The sequence below is a fragment of the Pinus tabuliformis genome, chromosome X (genome assembly GCF_031772625.1).
Source record: "Pinus tabuliformis cultivar Carrire ecotype Pingquan chromosome X, CPIR1, whole genome shotgun sequence".
In the NCBI taxonomy this organism is placed as follows: Eukaryota; Viridiplantae; Streptophyta; class Pinopsida; order Pinales; family Pinaceae; genus Pinus; species Pinus tabuliformis.
Window position 1 is genome coordinate 659,571,998 of NC_142308.1, and position 19,715 is coordinate 659,591,712.

The 19,715-nt window shown below is 38.5% G+C and overlaps 1 protein-coding gene across 2 annotated transcripts in view; it reads right to left on the reverse strand.

The window, feature by feature from the left end:
- Positions 1-19,715, reverse strand: part of LOC149141689 (uncharacterized) — a 227,765-nt gene that overhangs the window by 138,781 nt on the left and 69,269 nt on the right. The window lies entirely within an intron of this gene.

Genomic DNA, 19,715 nt, shown 5'->3' on the forward strand with positions numbered 1-19,715 from the left:
TAAGAGCTGAAGCTCAAGAAGTAGGCATAAACACCACATAGAAAACTGGAAAAGTTATCATACAAATATTCTGCAATAAAGCCAAGCCGATTAATTGGCACACAAAAATTCAATTATTTTGCAAGAAAGTGTAATTATCATAGATCTTGATAGATTTTGTTAAGCATTTTTCTACATTCGCCAACCTAGAAATTTCATAGCTTAAGATATCATATTAACTACCTTCTTTCATGGAAAGAGCTGATACAGCATAATAATAACTACCACAAGTCAAAAAGAAAATTGTAGATCTACGTCCATGTAGAAATCTTTGAGATTATCTGATATCACATGGAAATTTTAAGAGTCCGACTTTTACTGCAAATTCAGAAATTTCACCTTAACCTTGAGTTTTCCGAGATCTATTTCCTATGCACTTTCAGCCTTAGGGCAGGTTTCCCAAATCTATTTATGGCAAATTTTCATCTTTAGGTCTAAATCTGAAATATCAATTTACAGAAACAAATGTTTCAGTTCTTTTCAACCCAATTCAAAAGGAAGCTCAAGAAAGTAAATACCATTCAAGAGGATTTCAATACAACAAAGTTTCAGCCCTTAGGGCATGTTACCCACCAAAAAGTGAGCAAGCCTGAGGAGAACTTTTTTCTCCTCCTTAGACAGCCAGCCAGCCAGCAGCCCTATGATGCCAGGATCCTCCACTTCTTGCTCTGATTAGATTTCTCTTTCCCATCTAGCATTCCTTCTTGAAGGAAGGTGGGTCATCCATCGATAGGTACTTTAACCATTTTGTAATCATGTGCTTTCACTTAATGTTATGGGCATATTAATATGGATCAAGGGGCAAACTAAATGATTGACCAATCTTGATTGTATTCTTGTTCCCTCACTTCACCTAGGAGGTTAGTCTTTGACTCTAGTCCAATGGGACCTCCTTTGAGGCCTTAGGGTTTTAGGAAGGACACTATTGGGGAGACTCTGATTGAAGTAGTGTGTCCATGATATTCCATACTTACCACTTTCCATCTTTCCCATTATTTCATCTCCATTCTTCGAGCTGGTGGTCATTGGTCATTGGGATTGGCACCTTTTCATCCTCATCCTTGAGTCTGGGTCGGAAAACTTTTCCCTGGAGGTTGATGTAGCTAAAAGAAAGATAAAAGCATAAGAAAGCCACAATGAAAGAAAAAGATAAAATGCAAAAGATGGTTGGGACATTTGATTAGCACATGGGAAAAAGCCTAACATGAGCTCTACCCCCCTCATTAGCCATCACCCAATTTCTCAAGCACGTGATGCTTCATCTATAAAATGAACTCATGTACTATCCTAACCCTGATGAGCAATAAAATGATTCATCCTAAAGGGGTAATGTAAAGTCTCAAAAGCAAGCTTGGGCTCCTGAGCTATGCACCCAAATCAAAGCAAATCATGTAAAAGTGAAAGGCATGCCAGAGTGATGGAAAATGTAGGCTGAGGAAAGGGGTAACTCATGCCTCCATGATTTCTCCCTCTTTACATCTATACACTTAGGATGTTGGACCTCCATTAGCTGGTCACATGGCTATGGCACCTTGCCCTAAAGTCATTCCCACTCCACAACCACCATTATCACACAAACCTATGGATTGATAGGCTAACTTGAGACTTGTTACCCACCAAAATGGGTAACCCCATAGGAGAAAAAATTTCTCTGACATTTGACAGCCAGCCAACCAGCAGCCCTTATCATTCACTCCTTAATGATCATATGCCATATGCCTCACCATCTGTATCAGCCATGCAACTCTCACCACCCAGCATTCCTCTTAAATGAAGGTGGGCTACTACTCAACAAGTACTTTGATCATTTTGCAATCGGGTGTTTATACTTGTTGTTTTGAAAATTTAGTATGGGTAAAGGTGTGATCTAGAAGACTAACAGATCTTAACTATAAATTTGTTCTCTCACATTACTAGGGGGGTTAATCCTTAGCCCTCGTATAGTGGGACCTCCCTTGAAGCCTTAAGGTCATAGGAGGGGCACTACTTAGAAAACCTAGAATGAGTAGTGTGTTCATTTTCCCTTACACCATACTTGACACTCTCCGCGTCACATTATAAACCCCTTATATATCATCTCCATTCTTTAGGTCTAACTTGTCATTGGTTCATTAGGATTTGGCACTGTAGTATCCCAATTTATTTATTTCCTAAAATTTCAATCATTTTTTCTTTTTTAGCATTCTTCAAAAAATTTCACAAATAATTTGCAACAGAATTTACATCATGGCACTTTGCAACAACTCAGCAAGAAATACACAGGAAATATTGATCAAAAAATCAGCCTTATTTTATTTACTGGAATAAGATATTACATGCCAAATTTGGATCAAAACCTGAGAAACAATGGCAAATATCTGAGATGGTTGATAATGGTTGAAGATCTGCTCCAAAATAGACAATACAGCCTCCAAGAACTGATGTTGCAATGCTGGTTCTGGCCTCCAAAACTGCCACTGGAAATAATGCCCAAATTGGAGATATGTGTGATCCCCACTCCAATCTGTTGATAACTCTGAAGCTTTGTGAGATTTCTGGATGAAATCTCCTCAAAGGTGAGATGGGGTTCTGTCCAGCACACAGAAGGAAACCCAAGGGTTTTCGTCCTGGGGCTTTATGATCCTAAAACCCAAGTTCCAGAAACTCTCCAAAGAAAATTCTCCAATCCAAGATGTCCCAAATGATCTCCTCCTCCTCCTTTTAAAGACTCGATAGATAGATCTCCATTCTTCTAGAAGCATCTTATTTTGATTATTTTAGTATTATTCTAGAAGCTCCCCCTTGACTTCATCCAAATGAGATTTAATTTTATTTTATTTCACTTAAGTCATCTTTGGCCTTTTTCCTTCAATTGATCATTTTCCCCTTCTTTCATTTAATTAACTGCCTAATTAAAGTCACTTTTAATGCGGGAAAATGGTAAATTGTCCACCATACTTTCTTTGGTTGTTGGAAGTCGTTAATCGTCATCCTATCCTGGAGATCTTCTCATTCCGGTTCCAACGAGCTATTACACTAAGGTGTTCCATCAAATATTCCTCCCAAAATGCCACCTTAAGCATAATTAATTAAGTTAGGCTCAATAATAACCCCATTTTACGAGAATTATCGGAATGCAACGGAACCAAAAGCAAGTTGTGTGGAACTAACCCTGATGATGGAATATGCCAAGCGAATGTCGTCAGACCCCATAAAACTCCTCAAAACCCCTCTGGGACCCCTGATGATGTAATCCTGCTCCTGTGGCCTGGCCATCACATACCCTGGAAATCCATCTTGGTTGTACTATAGAGGAAACTGAAAATGGGGACATTACAAGTCCTCCCGCCCCAAGATTGCTTGCCCTCAAGCAATCTGTATCTGTCCATAACAAAGGCATTTGCACACTAATACCAGGATCCCATATGAACCACTAGGCTAAACCATGCCTCTGTGCCACCAAAGTATAAACGGATCCCTCAATACCTGAATCCAAAACAAACCTCCAACCAATCCTATCATCGATAGATCCGCCTAGATCCCAATGTCACCTAAGCCCTAAGACCTGTGGATTATGATACCACTTTGTTGTGTTATACCCCTAGCTAAGAATAACCTCCTAAGAGTCATCCCATCAATAGAGTACCAACTCATAATCTCCTGCCAATCCATCCCATGGGAAGGATCAGATGCATGAATATTTGTGCATGGAGTAGGTCCACCATGTCAATGTTGCTCCACAGTCAACTCATGCTGCTTTTCCCGATCAACCAACATTATCTATCTCGGCAACTCTGCCCCACTCTCCCCAATATATAAAGAAGGCTAGTACTGTTGCAAGCCTAATCTATGTATTCTTGAAAAGGGCTACTCTGCAACTCCGGAATATACTCCATTGGCTACCTAGTTAGGGATGTTAATTATTCCTCAATGCTAGATAGCTTGGCCCCTGACCTGTGACATGCCACTCGAAGCTCCTCGAATGTATTGACCTCCTATAAGATAATGCCTTGGAGTGACTATATTTGCTTCTTCATTGTCGTAAGGTATGTCTTGATACGCTTCATCTCCTCCTGGCAACTAGCATCTGAAAGTATTGCAGCCATGCTGGCTGCCTATTCATCTATCTGCTCCTCATCAATGGTTGGCCCCAAAGATGGTTGTTCATCCTCCTCCATCATGGCCTTAACATGAGCCTCTAATTGTCTCTCCACAAATAACTCATCATGCATAACATCCTCATCTGACTCATGCTCCTTTATGTGCTCTCCCTGCAGGATCACCAATGGTAGCTCATCACCTTGAATGTCTCCTCCTCCATTTTCTTCACTCATGGGTACAATCTATTGCTCATCATACTCATCCATTAAACATGGATGCATATCAGAGTTGTTATCTCCATACGAATCTACGATTGCTCATGCTCCTCAAACGTATCCTCGTGAAAATCAACGGACTCAACTATAGAAGAAGAATCCTTCTCAAAAGGGTCAAATGGAATCTCCTCCTGATCTACCTTTGTCATATCCTTAGTGTCACTCAAGCATGAGTGGTCAAGCCCCCAAGGTTACTTGCAAATGAAGCAAAGACATTTCCTCCTTAACTCATTCTTGCTGCATGATGTTGTTTCTTTGTAGACAGTTCTAGGCTTGGGAACTATGCTAAAGCATCTAAATGAGGATTTATTTTAAATGGATGATCAATGACTCAAACCATTTACATGTACGTTATCTAGAGATTTCAAAGATTTCTCGAAGTGCTAATTCCAATATTAACAACATACAATTCTTCTAAATGCTTGTGATAGGAGAAAGATGAAAATACTTGATAACGAAATATTCTTCCAGAATATTTAATTATCAAACATAGTAGAGACGTGCTGTCGTACAGAATGTCTACGCATCGCGACAACAGCTCAGATCAGGGGTTGTCACCCTGATCCCCAATCTCTCTGTTTAAGTTGTCTCCCAACAGCAGACTAAGGGGGTAGACCCTACGGAAATGGATGGAAGGACTAGTTGGGAACCAACCAATCCGGGAGACAGTTAAGCGACCAAATACTTGTTTTAGATTAAGCAAGATTTTAAAGGATTAGATTAGATTTAGACGATTGATACTAGTGCCTTATGGAGTCAACTATCTTGCTGAGTAAATTTAGGACAAGTATTGGATGGATAATTGTTGCTTGGATGAAAATGTTATTATGAAGAAAAGAGATACAAGATGCGATTAGCAAAGGGGTGAGTGAATAGTCTTGAGGTAAGATCGTTTATGGTTCAAGTACTTAGTATTGATTAGTCTTAAGACAAGAGTACTTAATGAAGACAATCTTACACAAGACAAATGCAAATAGGATACAAAGGTGCCAAAGATGTAATCATTCAAGTAAATAACGCCTCTTAAAAAAAGATCACTAATATGCCAAAATAACCATAAACCAATGATGTTAATGTCAAGAGAACTAGAGAATTAAATCATTTACCCAACCTATATTCAATGACAATTCTTCAAGATCAACACTCTCCTTAGGATTTTCCAAGATAATGCCAATGATTACTCAAAAAAAAAACTGAGATCTAATTATATCTACAAGCCTTCAAATTAGATTTTTTCAAGTGCTAATGTAAAGTTATCATTCACAAATAGATATTAGTGATGAAACAAAAATGACAATAATACCAAGGCATAGATATCAATATCCAATCAGTGAGTTATTGTGCATGCAATTCAGATCCGGAACTTAGATTTTAATGCCAATAACCATACCGAACCTTGTTGATATGAAAACAGTCACCTTCAAGCACTAAATTTTCAGAGATTTGCATTTAAAACAACAGTGAGTTCTTTAGGGACAGCAATGAACCAAATTAATGCAAGTATGTAAAACAATCCCAAAATATTCAATTTGATATGTGTAATCTAAATTCAGAATTTAGAAAATAAGTGTTTATAATTGACGCTACTAACCATGCCAAACCTTGCAGCAAAAAATATTCACTTTCAGAATGAAGTAACAGTACTATTTTTCAGAAATAATGTTTATGACAGTAGCTTATTATTTTGGGACAACAGTAATCCTTAGATGTCAAACTAAGGAAAAATATGTCAACAGTTCCCAATCAATTGTTTCTCAGAAAATATTGACTTTAGATCCAAATTTCCGTTATGATTAAACTTCAGAAAGCAAGGAGACAGTCATTCAAATTGTAGTTTTTTACTCAGTGATTATCTTTGTCAATGTGGTTAATGTCACTGCTTAAATTAATTAGCTTAATGTATTGGACAGTGAAAGAAATAGAGGTTAGAAAACAAAACCTGAGGCCCTAAGCCTTCAAGCTTTTTTGGCCAAATGATGTATCACCTGAAACACAAGTTTTATCCACATTTCTCTGTAAAAAATTGATGATATATCAACCCAGAAATTATTTTCTCTTCCACAGTGATTGAATTTAACTCCAAAATACTCTGAACAGCAGTGAGAAGAGGTTGGAATAGGCCTGTGTTGAGGTTCAGAGGGCAGATCTGAGGACTACGTCAGGGAAATAGGGCCAAGATTTAAAGGTTGTCTGTAGTGACCTAATTTCGAATTTACAGCAACCATATAAATACACATAAAATTTGAAAACAATAATGCATAAAACTGTAAGCTGCACCTACCTGAACTGCTGGCGGACTTCCGATTCTGTTACTGAACTGGCGATCCTGAACTGCTGACTGATTTGATTCAATTTCGAGATGGCCAATACCACCCAACCAGACAGAGCAACCTGGTTGCTCAATCCAGAAAGCTCTCCACAGAGGCTCTCTGTCCCTCCGTGCCCAGAACTCAGATCACTCAAAGCTCTTCCACTGAAAGTCTCTTCTCCTGGTTTCCTGTTGACGAATTTACACCCCTCTGGTTTTTCTGCCCCCTCCTCCAGGTTCAGGCCTCCGCTATTTATTCCCTGGCCTGGCGGTGGCCGCCGCCCCCACTTGCAGCCACCGCCTTCCATGCATTGAAGGCCCTCAGATATTTCTTCACTGACTTCTGCGTTCTGTAATCAATACTCAGCTGGTTCGGACGCGCTTTTATTAATGGGCTGGGGTGGCTCATAGGTAGGTTATTGCATAGAATATCATGAATCAATTTATGGACCTTAGCATATACACCTTTCGTATAATCTGTAAAGTTTTAATTTACATACTTTATAACATTCCTTTATATAAAGTCTCATTTATACTTTATAACATTATATATAAAGTTTTATTTATACTTTATCACAATTATACTTTATACAAAGTTAGATATATATATACATACTTTATAAAGTTCAATTACATGTTTTGTAATATTAATATATATATATATATTACATGGTTAAGTTATATATATTATAAAGTTTAAACTTATATATGTTTTAAATTTAAATTATATATATATAAACTTATCATACTTATAGTTTTTTTTTTTTTAAATTTCCACATAATTGGTTTTATTATAGAGTTTAAAACTTTATAAGATAGATTAATTTAGCAGGGTTGTTACATACACTCCCCCTTCTGAAAACTTCGTCCCGAAGTTAGAGCTTTTAGGTTCAAGGTTTTAATGACCTTTTCTATCCAGGTCCCCAAGCTATTCAAACTCATCCTATCCTTCCTAATCTCTTCTGCTCCCATCCTATCCATCCTCTACTAGAGTATGCCATGGCGTCAATTTACTGACCTAACCATTCATAACACGAAGGTAACAGCGTCGGCTATACCGACCTGATTCCCAGTAGGCATCCGACAGTCATCATCACACGTCTAGGGGAACGTGACTCGCACAGTCCTCCCATGACTCCAGGTTTCGGAGGATAAACGGTGGGTAACACCTCCACCCCTCCAGTAGTATCAGGGCTACTACCCTATCATAGAATCACTTTGAACTTTAACTGATCTGAGTTCTGTCATCACGTGGTCATCTCGAAAATTGGATCAATTATCTGCAATCATAGTTTATCTGCAAGTTTATCTGCAATCTTACACTTACCCAGCATTTGTAAAATGTGCATCAGCATGTTCGAAATAACTTATGTATTATCTACATATGATACTATAGCATAACAGAATTTTGTTATTTTCTATGCATGTATTCTGACTTTTCTATAGGATGTATTCACTTCCTGTCTTTTATTTCAGTTGCTCATTTTGACATGCATAAAATAAAACAGATTTATATTGTTTCAATTTCTACCCGAAGTAAGATCATTTGACGGTCTTATCTTTACTTCAACATTTATAATTTAGTAATATAATCACATATATTGTTTTGGTATCCATGTACCAGCAGGAATTAAACACATATTATTTTGGTATCCACGTACCAGCAGGAATTTAAACATATATTATGCCGCAAAGTTTCATGTTTATCACTAATCATTCAAATGTTTTTGGTTCTCTGACAAAGGTGAAGTAAATATATACTAAACATAGTGTAAAGTTCTTCAAAATGGACATAAACTAGGGTATCTCTGACATATGTCTTCTGTATTTTCCCAAGTCGTTGATCCAGGACTATACTTGTCCCACTGGACCTTAACTTGGTCCACCAGGCGGTTCCTCAGCTGTCGGACTCTACGTTCCAGTATACGTAACGGTTCGACCGTTATGACTCCCTCGTCCGATACCTGCAATTCTTTCCACTGGATGTTATGAGATAGATCAGCTACATAATGTCGTAACACAGAAACATGAAATACATTATGAATTCTATGCAGGTGAGGTGGCAGGGCAAGACGATAGGCAACAGGTCCAACTCTTTCCACGATTTTAAACGGTCCTATAAATCGGGGTGACAGCTTTGTCCCTTTTCCGAATCGAATAGTACTTTTATTTGGCTTGATGCGGACGAAGACCTGGTCCCCTACTTCATACCTCCTATCAGTTCGGTGAGCATCAGCATAACTCTTTTGTCTATCCTGTGCTTCCTTTAATCGCTGTCTAATCTGTCTGACCTGCGCTTCCATTTCATGGATTAATTCTGGCCCTATTATTACTCGATCTTCTAACCTGTCCCAACTTAACGGTGTTCTGCACGGTCTGCCATATAAAGCTTCAAATGGAGGCATCCCAATCGAACTGTGGTAACTGTTGTTGTATGCGAATTCCACCAAGGGTAAATACTTTTCCCAGTGGGATTGTTGATCCATTACATACATCCGCAACATGTCTTCAAGTACTTGATTTACTCTTTCAGTCTGCCCATCAGTCTCAGGATGGTAAGCCGTGCTTAAATTTAGCTGAGTACCTAAGGCTGTCTGCATGCACGTCCAGAATCTGGAAGTGAATCGCGAATCTCTATCGGATATAATCTTCTTAGGTACTCCATGAAATCTGATAATTTCGTTTAAGAATACTCGAGCTACGTCAGCAACATCATAAGTATCTCTTACTGGAATAAAATGGGCGCTTTTTGTTAATTTATCCACCACTACCAGAATGGCATTGTGTCTTTGAGGAGTAAGAGGTAGTCCAGTGATAAAATCCATAGAGATGGTCTCCCATTTAGACATAGGTATGTCGTGGGGTTGTAAGAGACCCGCTGGGTGACAATGATCTACCTTTACTTGCTGACATTCCATACATTTTGCAACAAATTGAGCGATATCACGCTTCATGCCTGCCCAAAAGAAGAGTTTCTTGGTATCCGCATACATTTTCCCTACTCCAGGATGAGCACAATATACGGCTTTGTGAGCTTCCCTGAGGATGGTATCTCGAAGATCTTTATCATCAGGAATGTACATCCTTCCATGGAATCGCAAGATCCCATCGCTTTCTAATTCATAACCCTCGAACTTAGATTCTTTTGTCTTAATCCCCTCAAGACTTGCCCTCACCTTTAAATACCAACTGTCTTTTATAAGACGATCTAGTACTCGTTGTCTTAAATCCACTTTAATGGGTATGAGAGAAAATATCCGGGGTCTCCTGCTTAAGGCATCGGCTACTACATTTTCTTTTCCCTTAATATATGATATTCCGAAGTCATATTCACTTAGGAATTCACTCCATCGCCTTTGCCTGGCATTTAAGTCTCTTTGGGTGAACAAATATTGTAGACTTTGATGGTCGCTTTTAAGTGTAAAATGTCGTCCCACCAGATAGTGTCTCCAGATCTTTAAAGCTAGCATTACAGCGGCCAATTCTAAATCGTGAGTAGCATAGAGTTCTTCATGAGGTTTTAGCTTTCTGGAAGCATAAGCTATCACTCCCCTGTCCTGCATTAACACTGCACCCAGCCCTTGCTTGGATGCATCAGTACATACCGTAAAGTCCTTGCCCATATCAGGGACTCTTAGGATTGGTGCACTGGTGAGTAGTCTTTTGAGTTCAGAGAATGCATTATTACATTCCTCGGTCCACTCATACTTAACACCTTTACGCTGGAGGGTTGTGATTGGCTTTGCGATTTTGGAGAATCCCTCCACAAATCTCCGGTAATAACCTGCTAAGCCCATAAAGCTTCGTATCTCATGTGCATTTTTCGGTATTGGCCATTCCATGATTGCTTTTACCTTCTCAGGATCTACTGAAATCCCTTCACCTGATATGATGTGACCCAAATAATGAATCTTTTCCTGAAAGAAGGAACACTTGGACAGTTTTCCGTATAACTGACGTTCTCTAAGGCAGGACAGTACTAACCGCAAATGCTCTTTATGCTCTTCTTCATTCTTGGAATAGATGAGAATATCATCTAAAAAGACTTGTACAAATTTATCAAGATACTGACGGAAAACACTGTTCATAAGATTCATGAATACGGCTGGCGCATTTGTTAACCCGAATGGTACCACAGTAAATTCATAGTGCCCAAAACGTGTCCGGAATGCTGTCTTAGAGATATCATTTTCAGAAATCCTTAGCTGATGATACCCTGATCGAAGATCAATTTTTGAAAAGACAGAAGCTCCTTTCATTTGATCGAAAAGATCATCGATTCGCGGCATAGGGTATTGATTCTTTACTGTAGCTCGATTCAAGTCCCGATAGTCTATGCATAATCTTAAGGATCCATCTTTCTTCTTCACAAAAATTACAGGAGCGCCCCAAGGTGAGGTACTGGGCCGAATAAGCCCTATATCGAGTAGTTCCTTCAACTGGATTTGCAATTCCTGAAGTTCTGGAGCTGTCATTCTATAAGGTGTTTTAGAGATCGGTTGGGTACCTGGCTTTAATTCAATATTGAGATCCAATTCTCTTACCGGGGGTAATCCAGGTAGTTCTTTTGGAAATACATCCGGGAACTCGGCTAGCACCGGATATTGTTCTAAGGATGGTCCCTTTTCCTGGCTTACTTCGTGAATTGCATAAGCCTGACAACCCTTTCTTAAACAACGCTTCACCTGCATTGCCGAAATGTAGCGCAAAGAAATTTCTCTCTTAATTCCTTGAATTTGGATTACTTCTCCCTCATCATTTAAGCCCAAAATCCTTTTCCCATAACAATCTACCCACGCTTGGTGAGCTTCCAGCCAATCCATACCTATGATAAGATCATACGTCCCTAGGGTGGTGACATAGACTTTTAGTTTAGTCGAACAGACCCCTAGGTCAATTTTGCATTGATCCACACTCAAGTCTACGGTTTGGAGTTCTCCTGAGGCCATTTCCACTTGGTGGAAATCATTTTGTCTACGAGCTGCCAGCCCACATTTGTTTAATGCATATGACGAAATGAAACTATCTGTGGCACCAGTATCAAATAAGATTTTGAGTTTTACACCATTGATAATACCTGAAGATTCCACTACAGTGGATTGATGGGCTGCTTGGTCGTGGTTGACTACTGCATGAATCCTATGATTACTTCGCTTGGCTGATATCGGCTCCCTCCCAGTGCTTTGCAATATGTCCGATGACGCTTCTAGGCAGTTACGCTGGAAATGCGGCCCCCCACATCCCCAACAATTGAGCTGCGCTGATCCTCTTGAATCAAGGTGTGAATTTCTAGAGAACGAGCCGCGTCCTCCCATGTTGGTTCCTCTCGCACCCCTTCCTCTACCGGTAGTCCCTCGCGATGCCCACGGTCTGGTGCTGGACGATTCCGCAGCTATAGTGTTTACAGCCATGGGAACTCTTGTCCCCATACTTGGGGTAAACCTGTTACCGTAAGGTGGCCTCGAGCTACCTCCTCTGAAAAAGTTCCGGGGAGCCTTCCCTGGAAGTCCTGATTGTAAAGGCCCTGCTGGCCCTATATCCTTTTTTATTCCAAGGTGTTCTTCTGCATAACGGCTACATTCGACTGCCTCGGCTACCGATGATGGTTTCCACATACTTACCAAGGCTCTGATGCGAGGGTTTAACCCAAATATGAAGCGTTCAGCTTGACGTTCATCAGAGTCTAAGTAGGGAATGTATTTTACCAGCTCCATAAACCTTATTTCGTACTCTTCCACCGTTTTACTTCCCTGAATTAGTGTATGAAAGGCTCTGGCTTGCTGCTGTTGAAAGTATGGAGGTAAATACTTCGCGCGGAACCTTTCCTCAAACAGATCCCAAGGAACGTTGTCTGATGTAAGGTGTAGCTGCTTTTCCAGGTTTCCCCACCAAATCAGGGCACTTTCCTTTAGTTGAAACACGGCAATTTTTGTTTTTGTTGAAGGCGAATATTCTCTTAACCTAAAGCACCGGTTCATCCCCTCCAACCATGCCTCAGCGCGTTCACCAGCTCGACCTCCCGAAAATTCTGGGAGTCTAATTTTCTGAAGCTCTCTAGAGATGTCTTCTCTCGATCCTCTGGGCTCCAAATTATGTGGTTCCGCTGAACTGGTGGCTACATGCTAAAATTCCTCTTTGTTTTTAGCCTTAGTTGATTCCTTTAATGTTTCAAACAAGGCCTCCAAAGAGTTCATTATCACAGTCAACTCTGGCGTTGGAGCGTTTGATGTTGACGGTTGCCTTGGTGGTGACGAGGGTGAGGGGGATGGCGATGGTGACGGTGGCGGCATTAATGGTGATGATGCTGCCTGGTCACGTCGTCGTCGCTCATACGTCTTTACCATCATAATGGTCCCTGAACACAAATAAAATGTATATATATAAAAAAAAAATTGAGGCGGATAACCAAATTTTAACACACCAATTTCTTTGCAACTTCACATTTAAAACGGGTATAGTTTTGCTATTTTTACCCGCTAGGCGGATCTTACTGGTACCGAGGTCAAGGAGGGTGGTCACGCGACCTCCTTGTCCTAATGCAGGGTTTTCTAAAAATGAATAATGCAGAAGTGTATGGTTATTAGCCCCTAAGGTAAGACATCCCAAGGCTTATTTACCTAACAACACCCACAAAATGAAAATGTTAGATGTCTCGATCACAAGGTACATCGGTAACATACCCGTCATACCTTAACCTGACTATTACATTTAAGGGGTCATATATATTTATGTCCCGAATATATTACTGGGATGAGGATTTAATCCATAAAAGAAGGATTGGTTCCTTTCCTTACTAGCCTAAAACCTAGGAAGAAGAATGATGTGTTCCATAAGGTCCATGTCTCATTATGACAGACGCAGAATTTTCGCCTTCTTATTCTGATCTAGAATTTACTGATATCTCTGCATAGTCTATTGTGCAGAAATATTTAATAAAATTTTGTTATATAAATATGAATAATGCACATTTTCCACAGACAGAATTTTGGAAAATCTCATACTATGTAGACTGACATTTCATATATCAAGTTTGACTGGTGGATTAAAGTTCGACCTTGAAAATTACTCTTACTTTTACCCTACGTACAAAGTATATATTTAATTTAATATTATATTTTACTTAATGCCTATAATCTACATTAGATTTCCATGTAAGCATGCATGGTCAGTCTCATCCCAACGTGAATATTGTTGTTGTTAGGAAAACGAATTCTATGCTTTTCATAAAAGTACATTATTATTTTAAAAAAATTTAGCATAGAGCTTTTATGATGTATCCTAGGGTCCCAATAGCAAAAATGGCTTTGTCATCGAGGTTTTATATCAATACCGGGTGTATAAAACAAAATAAAACATGTTGACATGGTAATGTTTAAGGAATCTATTCTTAAACAATTTCATGGCTTCTTAGTAGAAAAGCAAAGTTTTCAACCGCTCTTCTTGGTACTTGTCCATACATCCACGTGTTACATCATAATCCACAGCAAACCCGTAAGATACAAAGGACGTGCCAAGCCCGTGTACCATGTGGCCACCACACCTCCAAACCGTCACGTATTTCAGATCCCACAGGAGCCATATGCCTTCACGTCTCCACCAGACTGTGCCTTTTCGACACAGGTCCAGCGCTTTGACCAAGACCAAGCGTCAAGTCACAGGGAAGGAGCCCATGAGGGTATATGCAAGACGTGTCCATTAATCTTCACAATTTTATCGTGGTGCTCCAATATGAAGTTGAAACACAATTTGGATAACGGGCTAACGGTGTATTTGTTTTCCAACAGCCCGAACAATAAGAAATCCTTGCGGTTCTCTGCCTCTCATAATTTATATATCATGAAATTGCGGTTCAGAAATTCGGTGGGATGAGAGAATCCTCAACATAACACGTGCAATCCATCCACTCTAATTAAACATTACCAGTTTCATTTTCTATGTAGATTAATCTATTGCTTATGTTATATATCATAAGTTATATATTATAACTAATTTCATTAACAACCCTAAAAAAAATGTTACTTTGCAAATCTCACCGTATATAAAAATTTCAACTATGATTACCATTACATTCATTAATGGTAACGGTATGGCATCTCATGGATCAGAAAAGGCCTCTGAAAAGTAAATGGGCCACCAGAAATTAAAAAAAATAAATAAAATTATTGGTGTTTTAACTCTGTCTTTTGTGCATTGATCCATGAACCAAACACTGTCGTATTAATTCACTAATAGAATCGAACTTGAAAATCATTCTAATTTCTGTCACGACACCAAATATATATAGAGAGCTAAATATTTTACTTTTATTAATTGAATTAGTTTCTATTTGGAAATGGCATAGTCTCTCTTTTAATTGAATTAGTTTTCGTATGAATGACATAAACGAATAAAGTATCCACCCAGGTTCGAAGCCTACCTTCTGCGAAGGACAAACTATGAGTAATAGCTATAAACGCTAACCTCACTCATACGCGATCAAGGCAGAGCCGAGAAGAAATTAAAACATCAATTGACTCCCCGGCATATTAATTGAGTAATTTCATGGATGCACACTAGAAGAGGGTTACCTCACTCCATTTTTCGACTCTGACGAGTAGGAACGATCATTGCGATTCTTACAACAGACAGCACGACAAAAATATATATATATATTGAGACTCCAATTGCACATTCAATTATATTAACTAAATTGATTATTTTCCCCGTAAATTTTCTGGATATTACGACAACCGAGATATTATCACCAGCGCGGAGACTATTAGAAATATAGATTGACAAGGCCTAAGAAATTCATTCATATATTCACTCATAATTAAATTTCGTGATTACATAGAGTTCAACCACAGAACGTAACCGTAAATTTCTTATTTGATAAAAAATTTAGGCAGCAGCTCAACAGAAAATTACACGATGCCATTCAATCATAAGCCGTAACTCCGCAAACGCACATGCTCAGGCCAGAGGTTCTGAAGAAAATGAAATCCAGAATGCGGTGGCCCTTGGGTAAGGTGGCCAGCGGTAAGGCCTGAACATTTCTTTGACGAGAAGGGCCCACTCATCGAGTGACTCCTAGTGCAAGGAGAGGACGAGCTAGGTGACAGGATCGATCCTCTCCAAACGCGATAAGGTAGATGAGCGGAGATGCTCCAGGATTTAAATGCGATTGGAACAGAGACCCTAGAGACCCGGTCAGACTCGGTCTCGCTATGGGCTTGAAGGTTCTCTGATTGATTAATGAGGTAGACCGAACCTCTTGAGACAGTCGCAGGCCTTGAGGCCGAATTAGAAGGGGATTCTTGAGCGACTAGAAGGCGGAATCAGCAGGTCCTGGGCAGAATTAAATCACAGCGTACAGGAGCGTAGGGTTGGGAGGTCCGAAGGTTTGAACAGGGCTCCGATACCATGTGTAGTGACCTAATTTCAAATTTACAGCAACCATATAAATACACATAAAATTTGAAAACAATAATGCATAAAACTTTAAGCTGCACCTACCTGAACTGCTGGTGGACTTCCGATTCTGTTACTGAACTGGCGATCCTGAACTGCTGACTGATTTGATTCAATTTCGAGATGGCCAATACCACCCAACCAGACAGAGCAACCTGGTTGCTCAATCCAGAAAGCTCTCCACAGAGGCTCTCTGTCCCTCCGTGCCCAGAACTCAGATCACTCAAAGCTCTTCCACTGAAAGTCTCTTCTCCTGGTTTCCTGTTGACGAATTTACACCCCTCTGGTTTTTCTGCCCCCTCCTCCAGGTTCAGGCCTCCGCTATTTATTCCCTGGCCTGGCGGTGGCCGCCCCCCCCACTTGCAACCACCGCCTTCCATGCATTGAAGGCCCTCAGATATTTCTTCACTGACTTCTGCGTTCTGTAATCAATACTCAGCTGGTTCGGACGCGCTTTTATTAATGGGCTGGGGTGGCTCATAGGTAGGTTATTGCATAGAATATCATGAATCATTTTATGGACCTTAGCATATACACCTTTCGTATAATCTGCAAAGTTTTAATTTACATACTTTATAACATTCCTTTATATAAAGTCTCATTTATACTTTATAACATTATATATAAAGTTTTATTTATACTTTATCACAATTATACTTTATACAAAGTTAGATATATATATACATACTTTATAAAATTCAATTACATGTTTTGTAATATTAATATATATATATATTACATGGTTAAGTTATATATATTATAAAGTTTAAACTTATATATGTTTTAAATTTAAATTATATATATATAAACTTATCATACTTATAGTTTTTTTTTTTTTAAATTTCCACATAATTGGTTTTATTATAGAGTTTAAAACTTTATAAGATAGATTAATTTAGCAGGGTTGTTACATTGTCGCTGGGATGGAAGGCTACAGACAGCAAATGAAGATTGTGGATGGAGTAGATAGGAGAGGCAGCGTGTAGGAGAGGAGGAATGCAGTCCCAGAAGGGTTAAAGGTTGAGGCCTAAGGCTGTCAAGAAGCTACAGCAAAGGAGGCCAAGGTTTGCAGGGCAGAGGTGAAGGGAAAAAAGGCCACAGCCAGCAAAAGGCTGAGCCGAGGAGCAGCGAAGAAAGGGCCATGGCAGGCAGAGAGTTAGGGGTTGTCTCAAGCCTTTAAAAAATTAAAATTTTGCCCAAAAAAATTTGAATTCCGAACTGAGATATTTCTGCCTTCAATTGTTCTCCAATAATTATTATCAAAACCCCATATTTGAATGCTTCAATGAAAGATCTAATCATTTTTTTAACTCTGCAAACAAATTTTGAACCCAAATCTTACCCTCCAGGGTCTAGATCTAGCTCAGATCTGAAGATCTCCTTGGTTGATTTCTCAGATCTATTCCTGCACAAGTGAAAAGAAAAAAACCCAAGACCCAATATATACAGAATAGAAAAAATCTCAAAAACCCAAGTGTTAAAATTCAAAATTATGTTATAAATCTTCAAATCTACATAAGTAAGTTACAGATCTATACAAATAATTTATAGATCTATCAAATCTGAGGAGTATGAGTCCAACTCCGCTCCCAGATTTGTAAATCTAAGGCTCTTCCTAGCCAAACCTAGTTATTTAGCACAATTTTTGAGAGATAAATAAATTTTTAAATGAGGTATTGGCCCAGAAAACCCTGCAAGAGAAGCTTTGTTAGATAATTCCTGGGTTGTCAATCAAGCGGTCTCTTCAGTTCCCATGCCTTGGGAGTCAGCTGGTCCAACCGAGGACTTCCCCAAATGCCCAAATTTCTAAAGTACAAATGATTTCTACAAACACTAGATCAAATTGTCAAATTGATAAAGATGTAAAATAACAATATAATCTTCAAGAATTAGAGATACATGTTAATTCAAATCAAATTAAAATTGTTACCTTAGATCCAATAAACTAAACAAGATACCTGTGCAATAGATTATTCCACAAAAGCTATTGATCGACAATTTATAAATAATATTCAGCAGAAGATTAAAAACAATATTACCATTAGAGGCAGAAGAAGAACACCACCATCAATGAAAACCCCAAAGACTTTTGCGTTATATTATTCCAGAAATATTACAAGAGAGCTTCGAGAGCTAGTACACGATCTAAAAGATCGGATGATTTGTGAGACAAATGACCTCTAATTTATAGATTAATTCTCCAACGGCTAGTTGGCTTGATTCCCGTCAAAGTAATCTCAACCATTGATAAATATTTAATTATCTTTTAATCCTCTCCGTCGAAATTATTTTACTTTTTGAGGAAAATTCGAATTTTTCATTTAATTCATTTTTGATCAACTCAAAATTAATTATTTTGAGTTGATTTCCTCGAAAAATTGACTTTGACTTAACTACAGAGGCCCAAGGATCCAAAATCTCTTGAAATTTTCAATATTCCCTTGGCCGGGGACCTCCAAAAATTAATTCTTCTAGAACTCATGAATTTTTTTAATTTGGAGAATCAATTTTTCCTAGGACTTAAAATTAATTAAATTTTTGTCTTAAGATTTTAATTTATTTTTGTCAGAAAATTTAATTAATTTACTCATGAGGGGGTTAATAATTTTTCCAGCCCTCAAAAAATTTAGCTATGGTGTCTAAATATGAAGGACTATGCACTAAAATATTTTTTACATCAAGATATTACAATTTAATACATGAAGGGGGAACACCTATTTGTTATAGACCCTCAATATTTTACCTAATTTTGCAACTTAAATATAATCTAGTAGACCAAGTGATTTGTAATAAAATAATTTAGTCAATTAGCGAAAATTATTCCCAAATCACCTTTACAAAGACTGGATCTAAAAACACTAGGACTCGCCTAAGATCTTGATGACAAAATCCACCCTAGCTTTAAAGTGAAATTGGAGGGAAAAACTTTGCAGATCATTTGTGTCTAAAAGCACAGATGAATCAATGAGACGAAAAACCTCATAGGATGAAAATTGTCATCAAAACAATAGGTTTACCTAGGTTGTTACAGTTATGGCCTTACTAAGATTATTTACATTACAGACATGCAAAATGGATTTTCAACTTTAAATAATGATGGTTGAAGATGATGATGAAATATGGATGATCTCACTGTTCGATCATGATGGAATCTTCTTGTGAAAATGTATGTTGCTATAGGATAGTTGGCGCGGAGTGGTCAACAAGGCGTATAGAAAGATTTTTATAGCTAACACATATATATTTGAGAGATGATAGAAGGCAATAATTTTCTGATGCAGAGGTACCAATTTAAACAAACTGTTCAATTAGTTATTCTCAGTAATGATAATAACTTTGCAGGGGCTATCAGGGAGATCAAAACTCGACCTAGCCTTACCCAGTACTTCTATGTTACCTCAAATATATGAAGAAAAACAGAAATGATTACACAGGAAAACTCACATGAACACAAATGCTGCTAAAAATTGAAGCCATAAGCCTTTGATTATCTTCAAAATTTTCAAAATACAACAATGTTTCTTGGTCTTATCAAAGTATCAACCCTTCTTACTTCGAATTAC